General features: G+C 42.8%; 2 pseudogenes; both read left to right on the top strand.

Moving 5' to 3' along the window:
- The first annotated feature begins 3,929 nt into the window (after nucleotides 1-3,929).
- LOC121171830 lies at nucleotides 3,930-6,082 on the top strand (annotated as a pseudogene).
- Nucleotides 6,083-7,315: 1,233 nt separating this feature from the next.
- LOC121171828 lies at nucleotides 7,316-20,820 on the top strand (annotated as a pseudogene).
- Nucleotides 20,821-22,469: the final 1,649 nt, after the last annotated feature.

Here is a 22,469-nt window from a genome sequence, read left to right as displayed (position 1 = left end):
AGCTCTAGCTAATGCATCCAACTGGTGAGTGAAAGATGTTTGTCTTTGCCTCTCCTTCTCTCCATACATCTGCAGTAAAAACATGCAAAAGTTGGTTATTATTTCTGGAGATGTTATGTGTTCCCTTGTTTAGTTGCTGTTTCTGGGTTTCCATGCATAACCTCTGTGTTATCTGCTGTGCTTGAAACATTGGAAAACTCATGCTCTGAACTGAAACTGAAAACTAGAACTGTGAGTTTTATGTTCAGATCGTGCCCTTGGAATCAGGAACAGAGGAGCACAGGTGACCTTCCTTGTGTCAGGTTCCTAGGTACTCATTCTTTTCCTCATTCCCATCTCCATTCATATCAGCCAGTCCTCAGAGACCACGACATCCTGGATCAACTGGCTCATGAACAGTTAACTTATGATGTGTACACCTGAGCGCCACCTGGACCTATTTTGGTTGGAACTTGTCAGATCGTATGTCAGTAATATTTTCCCTATGATATCTGTGCTCTGCACTGAATTGGAAATGAGTTCTCTCTTGGTTTTGTGCCTCCATAGCTCTCTGTTGTTCTTTCAGCCCCATAAGCTTTCATCAGTGCACAAAAGGTGTGTGATGTGTTACTGGTGGAGTTTTGGACCTGCTGTCTGTTAAGTCTGGGGGCCACCCAGACCTATTTTAGGAGAAATCTGTTGAAGGCTGAGTTGGTACTATTTTTTCTTTATGACCTATACAATGTGTTGAGCTAGATGTAAGCTTTCTGCTAGCTCAGTGCATGTGGACCTCACTGTTATTTTTCTTGCCACAAAGCCTTTTCCTTAGGACACAAAATGGCACTTGATGTAGCATTTGTGGTATCTGGTCCTGCTGGCCATTCATCCTGGGGGCCACCCAAACCTATCCTGGGTGGAACCTGTAGGATGCCAATTTGATACTATTTTTTTCTGTTGAACCACTGCATTCTGCCAAGCCAGCAATGAGTCTTCTTTTGGCTTAGTGAATGTAGTGCTTGTGGTTGGTCCTCCTGTCTTGTCGCCAGTTTTTCAGCACACAAAATGGGGCCCAACCAGTCACTGGTGGTGTTAGAACCTGAAATCCCGAAAATTGGGTGAGGGAATGTGAGAAATTTTTCTTACTCCCATTTTTTAAATTTAAAATGATTATGAAATAAAATGTTTTAAAAAATAGAGCTATTAATACATGCCAAATGATTAATGATTTTACTGGATAAAACTTTGTTGATTTCTCTAATGATTCATTCAAATTTCTTACTGTATATTTCAATTTCAATGTTTGTTCTAAGTGGATTGTACTATTTTTACTTCACTCTTCATCATGTGTGTGCATTTTTTAAACTGTCAATATGTCATTTCTCTGTGTTACCTATCTCCTTATGGGCCATCTTTACAATGACTCATTTGAGCTGTTGTTGGAAAAACAGATAACTTCTCTTTCACATGTGTCACTGGTGGAGTTTAACGTAGCTGGTATGGTAACACTGCCAACCAATCATCTTCTTGTGGCATCACATGGGCGCCAGTTCATTTCCCAGCTACTCCACTTCTTATTCAGCTCCCTGATTGTATCCTGGAAAAGCAACAGAGGAAGTGTCAAATGCCTGGGTCTCTGGACCCAGTGGAAGACCCAGAAATGCTTGTTCTTTATGGCTTTGAATCTACTCAGCTCTGGAAGTTGCAATCACTGGGTAGTAAAATAATGGAAGAATGATGTCTTTCTGTCTCTCCTTCTCTGTAAAAATCTACCTTTCAAATAAAAATCAATCTTTTAAAAAATAACCATTTTTGAAATCTATTCCTGATGACATGATTTATTCCTTGGATTGTATCATCTTTTCTAGTTTCTAAGATTCCCTTTTGTTCTTTGCTCAGTTGGGGAAATGGTCCCAATGCTACTGTCCTGACTTCATACAAGGGAAGCCCTTGACCAACAGACTTGCTGAAGATTCAGGGAGACCATAGAAAATCCTCTGGGAAATTATCTTCCATGGGCTACAACATGTGTGTTTGTGTGTGTGTGCATGTGTGTGTGTGTGTGTGTGTGTGTGTGTGTGTGTGTTTGAGATTTTTGCATTGAAGAGGTTTGCCCTTGCTCTCAAGTGCTCATCATCCTGCATTTGGGAACCAGCAGCAAAGTCTCACAGGTGAGCTTCCTTCTGTCTAAATCCCAAGGACACTGCTTTTCCCCGTTCCCTCCTCTGTCAGTGTCAGCCAGTCCTCTGAGACCAGGATATTCTGGAGCTACTGCCTAATGAGGAGCTCTGAGTACTGAGCCCCCGGGGTCTCCCAAGTGTAAATAATGAGCCAGCACCTTCAGCCCATGACTCCATCAGTAGATATCTCATAGCTCCATGCTCTTTCCCATAACACTGGGAGCATTTGCATGAGGAGGAAATGACCTGAACTTGTCTCTTCTCCAGTCCTGAATAAGAAAATGTGAGACAACAGTGGAGCCCTCACCCTCCATCATGCCTCAGCAGAGTCTGAGTACATCCTGGTAAGTGCTAAGGAAGATGGTAGAAGGATCTGGAAATGTCAGGAGCATTATTTCCTCAGCATCAGGAAAGAAATGATGACTGAAATAGAGGGCAGCTAACATTTCAGCTCAGGAAACCGCTTCATTTCATGAACATTGTTCTCGTCGGTATCTCAAGATCTCGTTTTGAGTTTTGTTTCCTTCACATCAATATCTTCCCGCTGGCATGTCCTTCATTGCCGGAGTCCAGCTCCAGCCGAGTTCGGAGCTCGGGAAGGGTGCGTGGAGTCGGCGATAAAGAAAGACACAGACACAGACATTTGGTGCATTCTCACAATAGCTCAGAAAGAAACTGTCCTTTTTATTTACTTAAAAACCCTTCTCAAGCTTCTGCACAAGCAACTATTCTATTTTTTTCTTTTCAAAATTAAGGGGGCATGTACAGACATTTGGTCACTCCGTCTGTACTTCAAGGCTAAGCAGGTGCTCCTAAAGATAATTTTGTAAAATACTGTATTCATATTCTTCAAAGCAAGCTATTGTTTATTCTTCAACAGTAGCCATGGAGCAACAGCCAGGACTCCAAGGCCAAGGCACATGTGATTATCTACTAATCAGTAGTACTTTCCCACCACATTTTTACTTCTACAATTTACCCATCATTTAATGGGAAAATAGGTTATAAAGGAAAAAAACCTAAAATCTAAAACAGAAACTTCAAATGTTAAATCTCCCTATAACCATAGACCCCTACAACCCCATAAACAATAAAGCAATAATCAAAAGCATTTTTCTTTAATAAAAGCATCCTTAATTCCTCTAGCTAAAAATTATAAAAGCGGCTAAAACAGTTACATTTTCTATGTTCCAAAAAATTGCAAAGACAGGCTAGCCTTTGAGATAACAATAACTATATTTATTGCCATAGCAGTTTCAGCTCTCACTCCCATCACTTGTATTAATATTTAGGATGTTTTCAAGCCCCTTCCCAGAAGGTGTGCTATATGTCTGGGCCCGATTTCAGGGCAATAGGTAGGTACACAATAAGGTGTCCAGAAATGGCATGGGTTTAATTGTGCTCCTGTGTGTAAATTGTCAAAGGCCCACTCACCAAGATATTATCAGTGACACTAACTCTCAAGCTCACGTTGGTGATAAAAGCCATCCTACAGGGGCAAACAATGCCTTAATAGATTACAGAATTCTTAGTGGGGTGCTTGAGTGTCCATGCAGCCAGGGGGTAAAACAGCGTCAGGGTGGTCAGAGAGAAATGCGCCGGGCCCTGCCAAACAGCTGGAAGCTCCCCCGGGCCCTGCCAAACAGGGGAGCTGTTCTCTTCACACCTTCGTACCATCCACACCTACCGCACGGACCCCAACACTTCATGATAGTAGCAACTGAGTCTGTATAAACTTCTCTTATTTCTTCAAAGATGATCAGGGAGCTTATGATGAGGGATGCCAGGAAACACAGCATAGAGTGTCTGAACTCCGTGTCTAAGCACACTGCTTCATCCTGCTACCTAATGTTTCAAGGTGCACTGCACATGTTCTTTTTCACTTTGTGTAAGATGGGAGGAGCTCAGCGCTTTGGGGGTAGTCTTCTTATATGAGGTTGTAACATATCAGGTGTTGGTTCCAAACACTATGGGAGCATGGCCACCCTACCCCTCTAATTCCTGAGAAATGATTTCACATTTAATTCCTACATAAAGAGACCTGCTGCCCGCTGTGCCCCCCTCCTTAGCAGTTTCTTTATAGACCACACTCGGCAGCAGCCTGTGAAACATGACATCAATTCAATGCTAAGTTCACCAACAGGGCAGACGCAGGGTCCTACATCGATGTGCTCTGTGCTGAACCCTCTCTGAGATTTCACTTCTTGTAATCACCGAACTTCCTGTGAATAGAGCAACATGAATTGAGGTGTTAGATTCCGGTTTCACTGCAGAAAAGGCAGAGACTAACAAGGGACCTCAAAGATACCTGCTATTGTAACCTCTGGAAGTATACAGGGCATTTTCTGCTGCCTGGTGGACAACATTGAGTGCAAATGCAGCGGATTAAGAGACAACGTCCTCTGGAAGCAGGCCTACTCCACTGACCACGTCTGTTCTGTGTGCATGGTGGGTTTTCAGGATCTGTGACACTACGCACTCTCAGATATCAGAATCAGTGCCTCAGTGGTATAGCTGCTTCGAGTAATGATAGCACTTATCTTGGATGTTTCGTATTTGTAATGGATACATCAAAGAGGGATAAAACACATTTTAGGTATTGTTTTGAAGTTACAGGTCATCTAGTTCGTTGAAATACGACCTTCTGAGCACTGCGCTTTCCTACTGAGGTTACTTCCACCAGTGTATGAGATAACTTCAAAATGCATGGAAAATAGAATGAACATTTGAGCTAATGATGATGTAAACTTTTTAGAAAAAAAATCCATGCACTGGATTTTTTCATAATATCCATTTTCCAAATATGAAAAAAAACTATTTTTTTTATTAAGCAGACTTGTACTTTTCCTTCTAAAACCCAGAACTGTAAAATAAAAGGATGTCCTTACAAGCTATATGCTGTGTGTTTATGGAAGAATGACTGTCTCTCACTCCTGAGATTATGACCTGCATGCGATACTTAAGCAGATGAAGCATCAAAAATTCTGCTATGTAATGAACATAGCTGTGGTTGGCTCACAGTGTCTTACCATAACCTTTGAGGCTTCCACACACTTGGTACTATCTTGTAGGCACCTTGATCCCTTTCAGGAGCTTCCAAGGGAATCAGCGATGTGTTCCGGAATATCAGAATAGCAGTGGCTTGTGTCTTTGAGAAGGGCAGGGGTCCTGTCACCTAACTTAACTTTCACTGCATAATTACATTCGATGAGTATTATGAAGAGTGTGTATCGTGTCGGAGTGTTTCTCACGGGATGAGGGACCCCGATAACTCAGATGTTTGTGTTTGTCCTCTTTGCTTGCATGGATAATTTGCTCATGACAGTGATGGCCTATGACCAGTTTGTTGCCATCTGTCACCCCCTGTACTACCAGGTCATAATGAATCCCCAATGCTGTGGCTTCTTAGTTTCAGTGTTCTTTGTGGCCAGCCTTTTGGATTCCCTGCTGCACAGTTTGATGATATTACAAGTTACTTGCTTCAAGGGAGTGGAGATTCCTAATTTCTTCTGTGATCCTTCTCAACCTCGCAGTCTTTTGTGTTTTGCCACATTCAGTAGTGACATAGGTATATATCTTGTTGCTGTCATATATGGCTTTCTCCCTATATAAGGGATCCTTTTTTACTATAAAATTGTCTCCTCTATTCTGAGGGTCCCATCACCAGATGGCAGGTATAAAGCGTTCTCCACATGTGGCTCTCACCTGACAGTGGTTTGCTTATTTTATGGAACATCGCTTGGAGTGTATTTAGTTCAATTTTCTCACTTTCTACTATGAACTGTGCCTTGGCTTCAATGGTGTACACTGTGGTCACCCCCATGCTGAACCCCTTTATCTACAGCCTGAGGAACAGCGACATCAAGAGGGCCATGCTCAGTGTCTTCAGCAAAATACTCAAATCCTTGCCCTTTGCCAAACATTAAGACTTGGTGTGAATAAGCAGCAGACCTAAACATTTGATCTCCGAAATCATGTTTCTAAATATTTGATATGTGAGGCTCTTGTCCGCTCCACATTTTTTTCTTTTTTTTTTTTAAGATTTATTTATTTATTGGAAAGTCAGATGTACAGAGAGGAGGAGAGACAGAGAGGAAGATCTTCTGTCCAATGATTCACTCCCCAAGTGAGTGCAACGGCCAGTGCTATGCTGATCCAATGCCAGGATCCAGAAACTTCTTCTGGGTATCTCACACAGGTGCAGGGTCCCAAAGCTTTGGGCCATCCTCGACTGCTTTCCCAGGCCACAAGCAGGGAGCTTAATGGAAAGTGGAGCTGCTGGGATTAGAACCGGTGCCCAATATGGGATCCCGACGCATTCAAGGCGAGGACTTTAGCCGCTAGGCCACACTGCTGGGCCCCACATTTGTTTCTAAATATTGCTACTTTTAATGTAGATTATTATGGATTTCAAATATATCTTTACAACTGCTTTCCTGAGTCTTGTTCACCTATAGACTTGTCTGTAGTTTATTATTTCTAATCCAGGCATTCTGAAGAGGGGCCAACTTATTTTGTTAGATTTTTTAAGTTCTATATCTTTTCATAATGTACAGTCCACACATTTGAATCTAGCTTAATCTGTACTTGCTTTCAGAGTAGAGTCATACACTGATGTTTTTTACAGGGAACCACCACTGGAGGCTTAACACACCTGAGGTCTGGGTCCAATCACAAGACAATTTGATTTCTTCAAACTAAAACCTGAGATGAGAACTTTGCAGGAAGTTTAAGGAAGTGCTGAAAACGGGCAGGTTTTTCCAATTTTAGTGCACGTGATGAATCATTTTCTCCTCATTGCATCTAGCATTGTTCTCCTGGGCAATTTGATGATCCTTTTCTTTGGTGAAAAGCTTTTGGAATTCTTGGAGTTTGCTGAGCTTTTGAATGTATGTCCTGCAAATTTCGGAAGTTTGAAATTGCACTCTTAGCCTCTTCAAGATAGTTCTCTGTCACTTAGTCTCTCTTTGTCCTTATTGTGGATTGGAGCAGAGGAGTGGGGACACCAGGTAGCACTCTCAAGTGGGACTCAGAAATGCCAAGTGGGGATCATGCCAAGTAGGGACCATGCCAAGTTGCTCTCTGTGTCGGCATTTGTTGTTATTAGAAATAACGTTAATTCTTGTAAAATTTACTCTAAGTAACTAAGATCCAAAGCTATGGCCCCAACATATCTCTGCAAAAGGTATCTCATTTTTGTCATAAGGTACGTGATAAATATACACTGGGAAGAAATGGGGTTTTAAGATGGCCGACGTAGGAGGAAGGCTGTGAGGGAGCGTCCAGTGAGAGAGGGATAGAACGCTACAGAAGCAGCAAAGAGGAACAGCAGGGAACCGCAGGGAGAGGTCTGTGAAGCTCCCTGGGACAGTGTGGAGCCAAAAAGATCCACACAACTTGGAAGAACAACGAGAACGGAGCAGGGCAAAGGTAGAGAAACCGACATCCCACTCCAGACCTGCTGAGTCACTTTTGAAAACGGCCTGACGGGAGACACGGCCAGCTCGGAGACAGGGAAATCGGAGGGATCGTCGCCGGCGGAGATCCTCAACAGCAGCAAAGGCAGACTGCAACAGCCGGACATTTGGTGAGCAAAGGGTTAACATAACAGCCTCCGCATTCCTCACCACCTGCTGAGGTTCCAGCCTCTGAGAACGTGGGGCAGGCAGCCTGAAACTGTCGGGTCTGTGCCTTGGGAACTACGCACAGTGGTGTTGGTGGCTGAGGGGGCCCCGGGAAGGCGCCTCGGATGTTCCTGCGCTGAGGGGGCCGGTGCGTCTCGGTGCGCAGAGGCTGCTGGTGAGGGTCTGGAGACCCCCACACCCTACCTGGTGGGTGCGCGAGAACACCAGAAGGACTCTGAACGCTGCCCCGAGCGGGCTGGGCGGCCCTGCCTGCAGCAGCCGCCTCCGCAGCGCAGCTGTCAGGTGTCAGGAGGGCTCTGAGTTTTGGGAAGTGTAGCGCTGTGTGTCCCTGACACGCAGGTACCACTCCCATAGTGTGAACTGCTCACTTCTCGCCTCCCACCCCGCAGTTCTGAGCATGGGTGACCCACCAGGAGAGCTCTGAAAACTCCTGCACCACACTGACACGGCGTGAACCTGCCGTGAAATCATTATAACAGGGCGCCTGGGCCACTCCTCCGCTAAGGGCCTGTGTGGGGGAGCCACACGGGAGCAGGGGCTCTGAACACCCACACACCACGAGTGGTGGATTCACTGCACAAGAGCCACGCCTGGAAAGTGCCTCACCCACAGTCCCGTGTGTGGGAGACGCACCAGGTGGGCTCTGAAAAACCCTGCAGTCCCTGACACAGAGAACGCAGGGAGAAAGCACATAAAACCTTCTATGCCCTGTGGATTCCCGTGAAGGGGGCACACCCAGAGAGCGCCTCCATCCCTCCACGCCCTGGGGTGTCACACCTGTAGAAGAGGTGCCCAGAGTGTGCCTGGAATCCACTGGGCCCCCAAGGTGGTGCTCTACAGCCCCGGGCTCTGAGAACACACCAACGGTGCCTTGAAAATTACCACGCCCGGCAACACCACGCCTGCAGGCTCCAATCTCTACAGGAAAGCACCTGACAGCCCCTCAACACACGGGTCCATTTGCCTCACCAGAATACACCAACGCAATGGGAAAAACCACCAGAAAGAGTTGTGCTCCAGATGAAAGAGCCAGCACCCCACCAAACAAGGGCCAAAAGCCATTATCAATATCGGCGATACGAGATGAAGACATGGAAGTGTTACCAGCAAAGGAATTGATGAAAATAATGCTAAAATTTCTCAGAGACGTGGACACAAAGCTGGAAGACCTCCAGAACCGCATAATCACCGATATATAACAAATCAAAACCAAACTGGATGCCCAAGATAATAAAATTGAAAGCCTCATCAACAGAATAAATGCGGCAGAGGAAAGGATCTCTGAAACGGAAGACACACAAAATGAAGGTGCCCAGCGAATTAAACAGCTGGAGACAAACCTCAGCAAAACTAATAAAATGATGCAAGAGATGAAGGATTACCTTAGAAAATTTAATATTCGGATCATCGGCCTCCCCGAGGGAGTAGAAAGAGAATCTGGGATGCAAGCAGTGCTTGATGAAATTATACAGGAAAACTTCCAAAACACTTGGAACACGAATCCACCCCGCATACAGGATGGACAGAGAACTCCCAACAGACATGATCCAAAGAGATCTTCACCCAGACACACGGTGCTCAAGTTCTACTCCAATGAAGACAAAGAAGGAATCCTGAGACAAGTACGAAGTAGAGAAAAGATCACATACAGGGGAAAACCCATCAGAATCACTGCTGACTTCTCCGAAGAGACCCTACAAGCAAGGAGAGAATGGACAAAGATCTTCCAAGTCCTGAAACAAAACAACTGTCAACCAAAAATAATCTACCCAGCAAAGATCTCATTTGTATATGAGAACGAAATCAGATACTTCAATAGCAAAGAAAAACTAGAAGCATATGTCTACACAAAACCAGTCCTGCAAAGTCTCCTTAGAAATGCGCTAGTCCCGGACAAAAAGGAGGCAAATCACAAACAAAGTTGGCAAATAAGAAGGTCTCCAAACTAAAGGCCGCACAAACAAGACAATTACATAGGCAACAACACACACACAACACAAACACATGGCAGGGCAAAATTGCAACCTCTCAATTTTAACTCTCAACACAAATGGTCTAAATTCACCAATCAAAAGACAGAGATTCATAGAATGGATCATCAAACAAGACCCAACCATCTGTTGCCTACAAGAAACGCATCTAACCAGAAAGGATGCAAAGAAACTGAAAGTGAAGGGATGGAAAAAGATATTTCACGCTAATAGACGAGAAAAAAAAGCTGGGGTAGCTATCCTAATTTCAGACGAGATAGATTTCATTCTAACTAACATCAAGAGACAGGGAAGGCCATTTTATACTGGTGAAAGGAATGATCCATCAAGAAGCAATCACCATCATTAATGTTTATGCACCAAATCTTAATGCACCTAGTTACGTAAAGCAATTACTTACAGACTTAAGGGAAGACATAGACACCCGCACAATTCTTGTAGGTGATCTCAACACACCTCTAACAACAATGGACCGGTCTATGAAACAAAAACTCAACAAAGAAACAACAGAGCTCACACAAACAATAGAACAACTGGACTTAGTAGACATATATGGAACTTTTTATCCTAAGGTCACAGACTATACATTCTTCTCAGCGGTGCATGGCACCTTCTCCAGAATCAACCACATGATAGGACATAAAGCGAATCTAAACAACTTCCAAAACATTAGAATCATACCATGTACCCTATCAGACCACCATGGGATGAAACTGGAAATCAACAACTCAAAACTCCCCAGGAAGTATAGGCACTCTTGGAAATTGAACAATATGCTATTAAACGAACAATAGGTCAGAGAAGAAATTAAAGATGAGATCAAAAAATTTATGGAAACCAATGAAAACTCTGACACAACATTCCAAAACTTGTGGGACACCGCCAAAGCAGTGCTACGAGGTAGATTCATCGCAATCGGAGCGCATGTCAAGGCCCAAGAAAGACGCCAAATACAGGAACTAACCTCACACCTCCAGGATCTGGAAAAACAGCAGCAGAAGAGTCCCACGCACAATAGGAAACAAGAAATCATCAAAACAAGGGAGGAGATAAACCAAATAGAAATCAAAAAAAACTATACATAAAATCAACAAATCAAAAAGTTGGTTTTTTGAGAAAATAAACAAAATAGACACTCCACTGGCCCGATTGACCAAAAAAAAAACAAGAGAAAGTGAGAATCAACAGCATTAAAGATGAAAAAGGCAACATAACAACAGACACTGCAATCATTAAGAAAATAATTAGAAATTACTACAAAGAACTGTACTCCCACAAATTTGAGGACCACCAAGAAATAGAAAAGTTCTTGGACTCCCACCACTTACCAAAACTCAGTCCGGAGGCAACTGCAGAATTAAATAAACCCATAACCGAGGTAGAGATTGAAACAGTCATCAAGGATCTCCTAACGAAAAAAAGCCCAGGCCCAGACGGCTTCACTACAGAATTCTACAAAACATTCCGAACAGAACTAACCCCAATCCTCTACAAGCTCTTCAAAACAATAGAGGAGGAAGCAACCCTCCCAAACTCATTCTATGACGCCAACATCACCTTAATCCCAAAACCGGACAGAGAACCATCAGAGAAGGAAAACTACAGACCTATTTCTCTGATGAATATTGATGCTAAAATTCTCAACAAAATCCTAGCCAATAGAATTCAAAAAATCATCAGACAGATCATTCATCCGGATCAAGTAGGATTCATCCCTGGAATGCAGGGATGGTTCAACATTCGGAAATCCATAAATGTTATAAACCATATCCAAAAACTGCAAAACAAGAACCACATAATAGTTTCAATAGATGCAGAAAAAGCTTTCGACAAAATCCAACACCTCTTCATGCTAAAAACTCTAGCCAAAGTAGGCATAGATGGGAAAATCCACAACATAATCAAAGCAATTTATGAAAAACCCAACGCCAGTATCATACTGAATGGAGAAAAGCTAGAACCCTTCCCACTGCGATCTGGAACAAGACAAGGGTGCCCGCTATCACCACTGCTATTCAACATACTCCTAGAGGTACTTGCTGAGGCCATAAGACAAGAAAAAGAAATCAAAGGCATACGTATAGGAAACGAAGAAGTGAAGCTTTCACTATATGCAGATAACATAATCCTATACATAGAAAAACCAGGAGACTCAATACAGAAACTGCTAGAACTTATACGAGAGTTTGGCAGAGTGGCGGGGTACAGAATTAACGAACGAAAATCAACAGCCATAGTGTACGCAAATAACACCAAGATGGAAGAAGATCTAACCAACAGGATACCATTCAAAACAGCAGAGAGAAGTATGAAGTATTTGGGAATAAATCTAACCAAAAGCGTAGGAGACCTATTCGAAGAAAACTACAAAAAAGGAAATTGAACAAAATCTCAAAAGATGGAATAACATCCCGTGCTCCTGGATAGGCAAAATCAATATCATTAAAATGTCTATACTACCACAAGCAATATACATTTTCAACGCAATTCCAATCAAATTGCCCAAAACATTCTTCACGGAACTGGATACAATGATTCAAAAGTTCATCTGGAAACACAAAAAACCACGAATAGCTAGAACCATCCTGAAAAATAAGAAGTTAGCAGGGGGAATCACAATCCCGGACCTCCTGACATACTATAGAGCAGTGGTTATCAAAACAGCCTGGTACTGGCACAAAGACAGAAAGGAAGATCAATGGAATAGAATAGAAGCACCAAAAGGGAACCCACACAAATACAGCCAATTAATCTTTGACAAAAAGACCAATGACAGCTCAAGCAAGTGGGAAGGCCTCTTTAGTAAATGTTGTTGGGACAACTGGCTGATAGCCTGTAGAAACAAAAAAATAGACTCACATCTATCACCATACACTAAGATCCAATCTACATGGATAAAAGACCTAAACCTACATCCAGAAACCTTCAAACTCTTGCAAGAAAATGTAGGAAATACCCTGCAAGACCTAGGAGTAGGTCCTGACTTTCTAAGAAGAACACCAAAAGCAATAGCAGTTGAGAACAGAATAAAGAAATGGGACCTCATCAAACTAAGAAGCTTCTGTACAGCAAGGGAAACAATCAACAAAGTAAAAAAGCAACCCACAGAGTGGGAGAAGATCTTTGCACACGATATAGGTGATAGGGGGCTAATTTCCAGGATATACAAAGAACTTCAAAACAACCAAAAAACCAAAACAAACAAGCCACTCAAGAAATGGGCACGGGAAATGGGCAAACATTTCACAAAGGAACAAGTCCAAACGGCAAACAAACATATGAAAAAATGTTCCAGCTCCCTAGCAATAAGGGAAATCCAAATTAAAACATCGATGAGGTACCACCTAACACCAGTAAGATTTGCCCACATAAACAAGAACACCAACGACGCTTGCTGGCGAGGATGCGGGGAAAAGGGAACCCTACTCCACTGCTGGTGGAGCTGCAAATTGGTACAGCCTTTATGGAAATCAGTCTGGAGAACACTCAAACAACTCAAAATCTGCATACCATATGACCCAGCAATAGCACTCCTAGGAATATATCCAAAACACCTGTTTTACGACAAACCAACATGCATCCCTATGTTCATAGCAGCACAATCAGTAATTGCAAAAACATGGAAGCAACCGAAATGCCCATCAGCGGAAGATTGGATAAGAAAGCTTTGGTTCATCTACTCCATGGAATACTACTCAGCTATTAAAAAAAAACAAAATGCAGTTCTTTGTGGCTAAATGGGCACAACTGGAAACTATAATGCTAAGGGAAATGAGCCAATCCCAAAAGGTTAGATACCACATGTTTGCCTTGATTTAACCTGTAATTTTTTGTTTGGTTGTTTGTTATTCTTTGAACCTGTCATTGATACTGTCTCAACCCAGATGTTTCGAAGAAGGAAACTTGCATTATTTTTAACATATTGTTTACCCAATACTATGTCAATTAATTCCATAATGTTGTATATTGATACTGAGGCCTTGTTGGGGCTTTTAACTGACCAGATCTTTACTCTGTTAGACCTATCTTCAGACCATAGAAGGTCTTCCCAAGAGGCCACTGAACTTATCTGGACAATAAGACGCTGAACTTTATGCTAGGCATGTGTTTGCAAGCAATGAATCTCAACTGAACTTGAACTATGGTTATGCAACAAGGTGGAGGAATCCACCATGGGGGGAGGGGTATGGGAGGGGTGGGGGGAATCCCCAGCGCCTATAAAACTGTACTACATAATACAATGTAAGCAACAATAAAAAAAAAATGACCAAGTTTTAGTATTTCTAGCTGGCTGTGGTACACTGTATGGAATTTCCAATATCATTTAAACACTGAATTCACACACAGAAAAGAGAATGTGGTCAGGGTGTTTGTGCACTAAACAGAGCTATCCTGTTTGTGCTTTCATGCTGCATCCTGCAGCACATGAAGTTTCTGTGGGTCTTCTCATTATCCATGCCAACTCTCTGCACCACTCAATTATTTGAAAGTCTTCACTGCAAAGATTTTTTTTTAATCTTCAAATGGAGCAGAGTGGGAAGGGGCAAACCTATCTTATTATAAGCAATATATGGGCTGAAACACATTTTAGGATTTCAAGTCACTCTTGCTGTACATACAGGAGACTCAAATTGGTCAGTAAAATAAGTGTGTTTATGCAGTCCTTTGAAACATGTAAAAAGGGAGATCAATATACAAACACAAAATTCCAGATATATCCTTGAGATTGTATAGGGTTGATAAGAATTATCATGAAGAAAGGAACACACTTAATAAAATACAGTTGTTAGGGTTTGCAAGGTTGCTCAGCACACGAATCCTCCACCTAAAGGTGCCAGCATGTGAATCCTCCACCAGTTCGCATCCTGCTCTGATTGCTTTAGTCCTGGGAAATCAATGGAGCATGATCTTAAGGCTTTGGACCCTGGCACACACATGGGAGCCATGGAGAAAACTCTTAGCTCAGCTCCAGCTGCTGTGGCTATTTGGGAAGTGAAGCAGTCCATTGAAGATCTTTATCTCTTTGTCTCTCCTTAACTCTGTAAATTTGCCATTTAAGTAAGAATAAAATAAACATTTTTAAAAGCTAGTTATTGTGTAATGATTCCATTTGAGTCATGTGCTAATGTCATCTAAGGCATCAGTGGTAATGTATAATTTTATGTGTTCGTTTAGGACATATTTATCAAAATCTAAATGCTGACATCTCAAGATTAGGATGTACACTGGACAAGAATTTTACTCACATTTCTTGTAAGATCAGAAATTGGGAAAGCCATCGACCAGTTTCTCAGGCAACTCCTGAACAGACAGATGTTTGGATGAGAGTTCCTCCTTCTCTTGACCTCTCAAGAGAGAACTCAGGATTTGGGAACTTAGTTCTTATTTTGCCCTATGATTCCTAGTATCGAGGGGGCTTTGGTAGGCTCTTAGCCACAGGATTAAGCTCTTCTGGGGTTTGTGCTCCCTGGAGTGATGCAATAGCTCTTTTATGATTCATGATACAGTTCCACGGGTTCAGGGATTTCCTCTTCCATCCTTCACATTCCTCTGACAGTTTCCCCCTGTGTTATGATAGTATAGTATGTAAACTACAATTGCATTCATTATGTGTTATTTAAGCGTATCATGCCATTATAGGTATAGATACATTATTAGGCTTTGGTGGTCTCCTAAACACAATCTGGTCCATGTATGCTGCTAAGGAATGAGTATATGGCGAAGATAAAGTCCTGAGTCTTCCTATTCCATCCCCTTACAGCTGTGACTGGCCCCAAGTATCTTCCATTAAAGACTTCATGAGCTGACAGCACTATCAAAGGAAACCACGTACAGGAGTGAAATGAACACAGTGATGAACAACACAGAAGCCACTGGGGAACATATGTCGACCTTGGAGTCAGCATGGCTACAGCTGGAGAGACATCATGCAGAGATTCTACTGGTGGAATAGAAGTGTGGGTCACTCCTTTGGTCTGCATGGCCAAGGATACACTGTGGAACAGTATGGTGGAATCTGAGTGTGTACATGATCCAGAGACAGACCTGCTAGTTCTGTCAGTTTTGGCAAACAGAGCTAACAGTCCTTGTAGGAGGTGGTGCAATGGTGTAGTAGCATGGGTATTATAATCTTGGTTCTGCGGGAAAGGCTGGAGGGAGTCAAGAACACTGGTAGAAATTCTGCTTTCTTTCACTATGGCTCCTAACAGAATCAGTAAATTCCCACACTTCTTCTACTATTAAAACAACTGAGAATATTTTTGGCATATGTGAGGTTTTTTAAAACTTTTCAGGAGGGCCTGGAATGGTAGCCTAGCTGCTAAAGTCCTTGCCTTGAATGTACTGGGGTCCCATATGGCTGCTGCTTCTAATTTTGCAGATCCCGCTTCCCATCCAGCTCCCTGGTGGTGGCATGGGAAAACAGTTGAGGACCGTCCAAAGCCTTGGGTAACTGCACATGCATGGGAGACATGGAAGAGGTTCCTGGCTCCTGGCTTCAGATTGGCATAGGCCTGGCCGTTGCGGTCACTTGGGGAGTGAATCAATGGATAGAAGATCTTCTCTCTGTCTCTCCTCCTCTCTGAATATGTGAGCTTGAAATAAAAAGAAATAATTCATTTTTAAATTTTTCATGACAATTTTATTATGAACTATTAATTTCATTTTTCATAATTTTAGTGATGTATCTTCTTTGTTCAGCTGCTCCAAAAAATGATGACAAGGAAAATGTACTCAATAAAGATGTGAAACTCAACAATTTGTCATATTTCAGTGTAATTCCATGAGACATGACTTTAGAAATGACAATCATTCAAATCAGGAAAACTACAAGTTATCATGTTATGAAATAGTAACCCAAGACAAATGCCTAAGAAATGAAATTGGAAAGTGTCTTTGGAGTCTGATGGGAAACAAGAAATCATACCCTTGGCATAGAAAATCTAATTTTCCTGGGCCCGGCGTGGTGGCGCAAGTGGTTAAGTCCTCGCCTTGCATGCCCGGGATCCCATATGGGCGCAGGTTCTAATCCTGGCAGCCCCGCTTCCCTTCCAGCTCCCTGCCTGTGGCCCGGGAGGGCACTGGAGGACTGCCCAAAGCTTTGGGACCCTGCACCCATGTGGGAGACCCGGAAGAGGCTCCTGGCTTCGGATCGGCATAGCATCGACCGTTGTGCTCACTTGGGGAGTGAATCATCGGACGGAAGAGCTTCCTGTCTGTATCTCCTCTCTGTATATCTGCCTTTCCAATAAAAAAATAATAAAAAAAAAGAAAAGAAAATCTAATTTTCCTAGATTTGCTGATCAATGCAGAGTGCTTGGAGAACATAAAAATTACACACGGAGTTGTGAAAATTGAGATGAAACTCTGAATTTCATGCAAATAAACCTGTTTTTGGAAGCAACTGCAAAAGACCACAGGTGAGCTTCCTTGTGTCAAGGTGCTAGTATGCTTCCCTTTGCCCAGGCTCTCTTTCATTAATTTCAGCCAGTCCCCAGAGATTGAGGCATCCTGAACCCACTGTTTTAATTAGAAGCTCTGCACATGGGTCCCTGGGGGTTGTGCAAGCATAAAATATGAGCCAGAACCTTTACACTTTGACTTTGCAAGTGGACATCCGTTACCTCTGTGCTGTATCCCATAGCAACATTAGCACCTGCGTGTTCTTACTGTCTCTTCTCCAGTCCTGACTCAAGCACATTTGCCTCCACTACATGGCAACAGATGGAAATTAGTGGAGCATTCACCATGTCCACGCCTCAACTGAGGCTCAGCCCAGCCTGATAAGTGCTGTGGGAGATGGTACCAAGATCTGGGAATGTCAGGTGTACTGTTTTGTCAGCATCAAGATAAATTTGACTTGGATAGAGAAGGCACCAACAATGTCCCAGCTGGGGAAGTTGAGTCCATGATTGTGGTTCTCAAAGGGGTCTCAAAGACCTCATTCAGAGTTTTCCTTCCGTTTTCATTGATTCTTCTGCTCACTGGTGTTTCCTTTATTATAACAGCAGATGAGTCAGTATTAGCTCACCCTGAGCAGCCAATATGATCATGAATGTTAGGATGGGCATGGAAGGAACCAAAGCATGATAGATTTTTTTTTTTTTGAGAGCTGTCTTAAAGTGGCAGGGTCTGAACTCTGTGTCCTAAGTAGATTGTTTCACCTCACTACATAATGCTTCAAGGTGCACTGCACATGTTTTCTACTTTGATAAAGGGGACAAGAGCTCAGAAATTCTGTCATGTGTATCAGGGCCTGTTAGGTACAAGAAGGTGAAGCCAGTTCTAACTCTGCATCCCGTGTTCTTATTTCACACACAAGGAGCATGGACAGTGTTCCCCTGTGATGACCCAGGCACTTCACTTTTTCATCTCTCCAGGAAGAGACCTCCTGCCTCAATGTGTGCTTCCTTTGGTGCTTCTCTGCACTTCATGGTGAGCAGGAGCCAGAGAACGGTATATGAGCTCAAAGCCAAAGATCACAGGAAAAGCATGCATAGGGTCATTTAGGGAAGATCTTCCTCTTGGCCCCACTCCAGAATTTCTCTTGAGCCTTCAAACTTCCTCTCCTGCACTTGTAATCATCCTCCTCCATCTCAAAATGACACACTCAGTTGAGATATGACATCCCATTTCTATGACAGACTGCAGTGGAATAGCAACAGACTTCACAGGTCCCTGACATAGTGTTGAAATTTGCTGACATCTGGGGGACCATGTTTGGAATCCTATCCACTCTGCAGATTGTTTCCATTCCTTTAGGGTGGAGCTATGGTCTGCGATACTCAGTATTTTCATCTGAGTTGACATTTCATTGAGGAAGAAATGAGCTTGGATTAGAAGCTTCTTGTGCAATCTAGTGGTAAATGTGAAGCAAAAACAGACAAAATAGCTCTAGATATTACTACTACTCTTTTAATATTGATTTAAAAAATTATCCATCAAATGAAACCTACATAATACATTCTACTTTAGTAAAAGGACTTTTTCTTCTTGTCCTCCAAACACTGTGGAGAGAAAGTAATGGAATAAAATTTCAACTTAGTTTTCATCCGATTTAAATTCTGTGCACAAGTGCTTCCTAATATAATATTCCACAAATGGTTACAATATTTTTACCAGAAGCTTTTTTGTAAGAATGAATCCATTCTTTTAGTTCCTTTCTTCCAAAACATTTTGTGAGTATACCCATACCTTCACAAAGGCACAAGCTGTGTATTTAGGGAAGAATGACAGTATTTCATTTCTAATTCATCAACCTCATTTGTGCTTGATTAAAACAGGCATACAAAAATGTGTTACTACTAAAAGAGCCATCCCTTACAGTAATTGGACATGGTCACTATGGCTTCAACGCACCTGGTCCTCCCGTGTGACTGCCTTCATCCCTTTCAGGAATGTCCTATAGAATTGCAGACTGTAAAACATTATGTGTACACTGAAATCCCTTTATTTTAATTCCATCTATTCCAAATACCTTAGAGATACTTATGCATTAACCCTAACATGAATCGAAAATAAAGAGAAGTTCTGTGTCCCTGTCTTTGAGCTTTATTTTTTCCCTTTGTGGTGTTTGGTTTTGTTTTGTTTCAACACCCTTGGATAGGAGATATGGACAGCATTTCAAATCCTGCCAAACCAGTTGGGCAGAACCCTGGGAGCATGCACCACATTGGGATCCTGGGCTGTTATCAGGAGGTTGTTTCCCATACAAGGAGATTGGGGTGGTTGAAAGGCTGTGTATTGCTTCTCTCCTTATCTTCCCAATTCCCACAGATACAAGAAGAAGAAAAAGAAAATTTGGACAAAATGATCACGCCCACTTTTCCCTAACCCTGGATCCTTCCTCTGTAATAAACTGTGCAAACATCATCAAAATAAACTGTATAAACATCAAAAAATTAAAATGACATGTGTACCATGCCCCTTTACTCCTTTATTCTAAAAACATTAGAGATAGTCATGTGTCATATCTATGTTGAATTGAAAATAGTTATTGAATTATTTATTAAAGAAAGTACTTTGTTTCTCTTCATCAGCACTGTTTCCTTTTCCCAGACAGGTTTCTTAGACAGGTTATACAGAAGCACAAAACCACACACATAGCTCAGAATTCCATCCCATGGGCTTCTCCAAGGATCCAGAGCTGCAGGCCCTCCTCTTACGGCTGTTTCTCTCCATGCACCTGGTCACGGTGATCGGGAACCGGGCTATCATCTTGGCTGTCACTTCAGACTCCCACCTGTACACCCCAGGTACTACTTCCTCTGCAGTCTGTCCTTAGCTGACATGGGTTCACCTCCACCATGGTTTCCAACTTGATTGTAGCCGTCCTCACCCACAACTCAGCCATCTCCTATGCAGGTTGCCTGACTCAGATGTCTGTTTTCCTCCTCTTTGGATGCATGGATGTCTTCCTTCTGACAGTAATGGCCTATGATGGGTTTGTTGCCATCTGTCACCCCTTGCATTACCAACTCATCATGAACCCCAGTCGTTGCAGTTTCTTACTTTTGATGTGTTTTGTCATTAGCCTTTGGGATTCTCTGCTGCAGAATTTTATGGTCTTAGGGATTACCTGCTTCAAGGGAGTAGAATTTCCCAATTTCTTCTGCGACCCTTCTCAGCTTTTCAGCCTTAATTGCCATGACACATTCAGCTTTGATATGATCATTTATTTGGTTGGCATCATTTTTTGTTTTTCCTATATCAGGGATTCTCTTCTCTTACTATAAAGTTGTCTCCACCTCTTTGAGGGTCCCATCATCCTGTGGCATGCACAAAGCCTTCTCCACCTGCGGCTCTCACCTGACTGTGGTTTGCTTATTTTATGGAACAGGCCTTGGTGTGTATCTCAGTTCATCTTCCTCAGTTTCTCCCAGGAGATGTGCAGTGGCCTCAGTGGTGTACACTGTGGTCACCCCCATGCTGAACACCTTTATCTACAGCCTGAGCAACAGGGACATCGAGAGAGCCATGAGGAGGCTCTTGAGCAAAGTAACTTCACCTCAGCTTTTTCATTTCACATAGGAGAAAGCAGCCATCTAAACCTGTAGACTTCTCAGCCTCACCTCCTCAATACAGAACATTCGCGTCTCTGACTTCTCCCATTTTAACTCTGAATGCTGCTTCTTTGGTTCTTAGATGACTTAGATCATTTGAATATACTATTTCTTACATGTTTGAATTCTATTATATTCATGGAGCTTTCAGGAATCCAAACATGCTGGACCACTGAATAATTCTCTTTTTCCTGCTTGTGAAGGTCACTTCTTTTTTTTTTTTTTTAAGATGTATTTATTTTTATTGGAAAGGTGGATATACAGAGAGGAGGAGAGACAAAGAAGAAGCTCTTCCATCCAAAGATTCACTCATCAAGTGAGCACAACGGTTAGAGCTGAGCCAATCCGAAGCCAGGTCCAGGAGCTCTTCTGGGTCTCCCACACAGGTGCAGGGTTCCATGGCTTTGGGCTGTCCTCAACTGCTTTCCCAGGCCACAAGCAGGGAGCTGGATGGGAAGTGGGGCCTCTAGGATTAGAACCGGAGACCATATGGGATCTCAGCACATGCAAGTTGAGGACTTTAGCAACTATGCTATTGTACCGGGCGCTGAAGGTCACTTCTTTTGTAGAATTTACTTTCCATGCACATTGTGCATATGTTTCTCTTGTCTGTGCAGGGAAGCATGTGTGTCACTGTTCCTTTTAAGGATGTGCCAGGCAGCTTTCACATACTTTACTTAAGATGCTGAGCTTTTGAACTTGCCGTGACAACAGTCTTCCCAACAGTCCTTGTGTGAGAGCCCCAGGACATGCATGGGTATGGACACTCATTTCCCAGTGAGGCCCCTTGCTATATGCATCTGTCCCTGTGAGTTTTGTTGGACCCCAAGGCAGAAGGAGGGTGAGTGGAAGCATTGCAGGTCAGCAGGATAGTGGAAATCATTTGTTTCATGTGTGAAACCAAGAAGTGTTAGAAGCAATTCATTCTTTTCATGCTGGTTCATTGTAGAGTAGTCAGGACATGTACATCACACTATATAATAGGAATAACTGAATAGTTTTACACAAATATTGTCTTTAAAAATACATATTATATAGCTTTCAATTTGCTTTATTTTCTACATACTTTTGAAAATAATCTGTTATACTACTATTGTAGTATGGATGTCAAGTATAAAATAAAGAATAAACACGTAAGTTGGGGTGACTCCAGATTGGCCTGCCTGGAGGCACCTTGATCTCTCTTCCCCAGTAAGGACAGCAGGAGATTTCAGGGGGTCTGTGCGGGTTCCTCTTGCCTCTGCTCACCTAGTGGTGGTAGAAGTGACTCCAGATTGGGTGACCCGGACCCAATGGTTCCAGATGAAGTCCTCTGGCCACCCAGCATCAATATGGTGTAAGGATTTGGGTGTGTCTGCTTACATGACCATGGCACAAGGAAAGCTGAGCAGGGACCTCAGGGTTCATGTACAGGTGAGGAATGAGTCCTGAGAAACATCCATGGACAAGGCCACTGTAGTTTTAGATAAGCAAGGGCGCTGAAACCAAGTGGTTTGGAGGGGGGGGGGTAAGAAGAAGGCTTTTAAAGGTCAGTCCAAATCAACAGCATATGTGGGAGACCCAAGCTGGGGTAGTCAACAGTGACAACCACCTAAATACACTCACTGGTACACATTA

Source organism: Ochotona curzoniae, unplaced genomic scaffold, assembly GCF_017591425.1.
Source record: "Ochotona curzoniae isolate NIBS_2020 unplaced genomic scaffold, NIBS_Ocur_1.0 scaffold_274, whole genome shotgun sequence".
NCBI classification, from domain to species: Eukaryota; Metazoa; Chordata; class Mammalia; order Lagomorpha; family Ochotonidae; genus Ochotona; species Ochotona curzoniae.
This window is presented reverse-complemented; position numbering and strand designations above follow the sequence as displayed.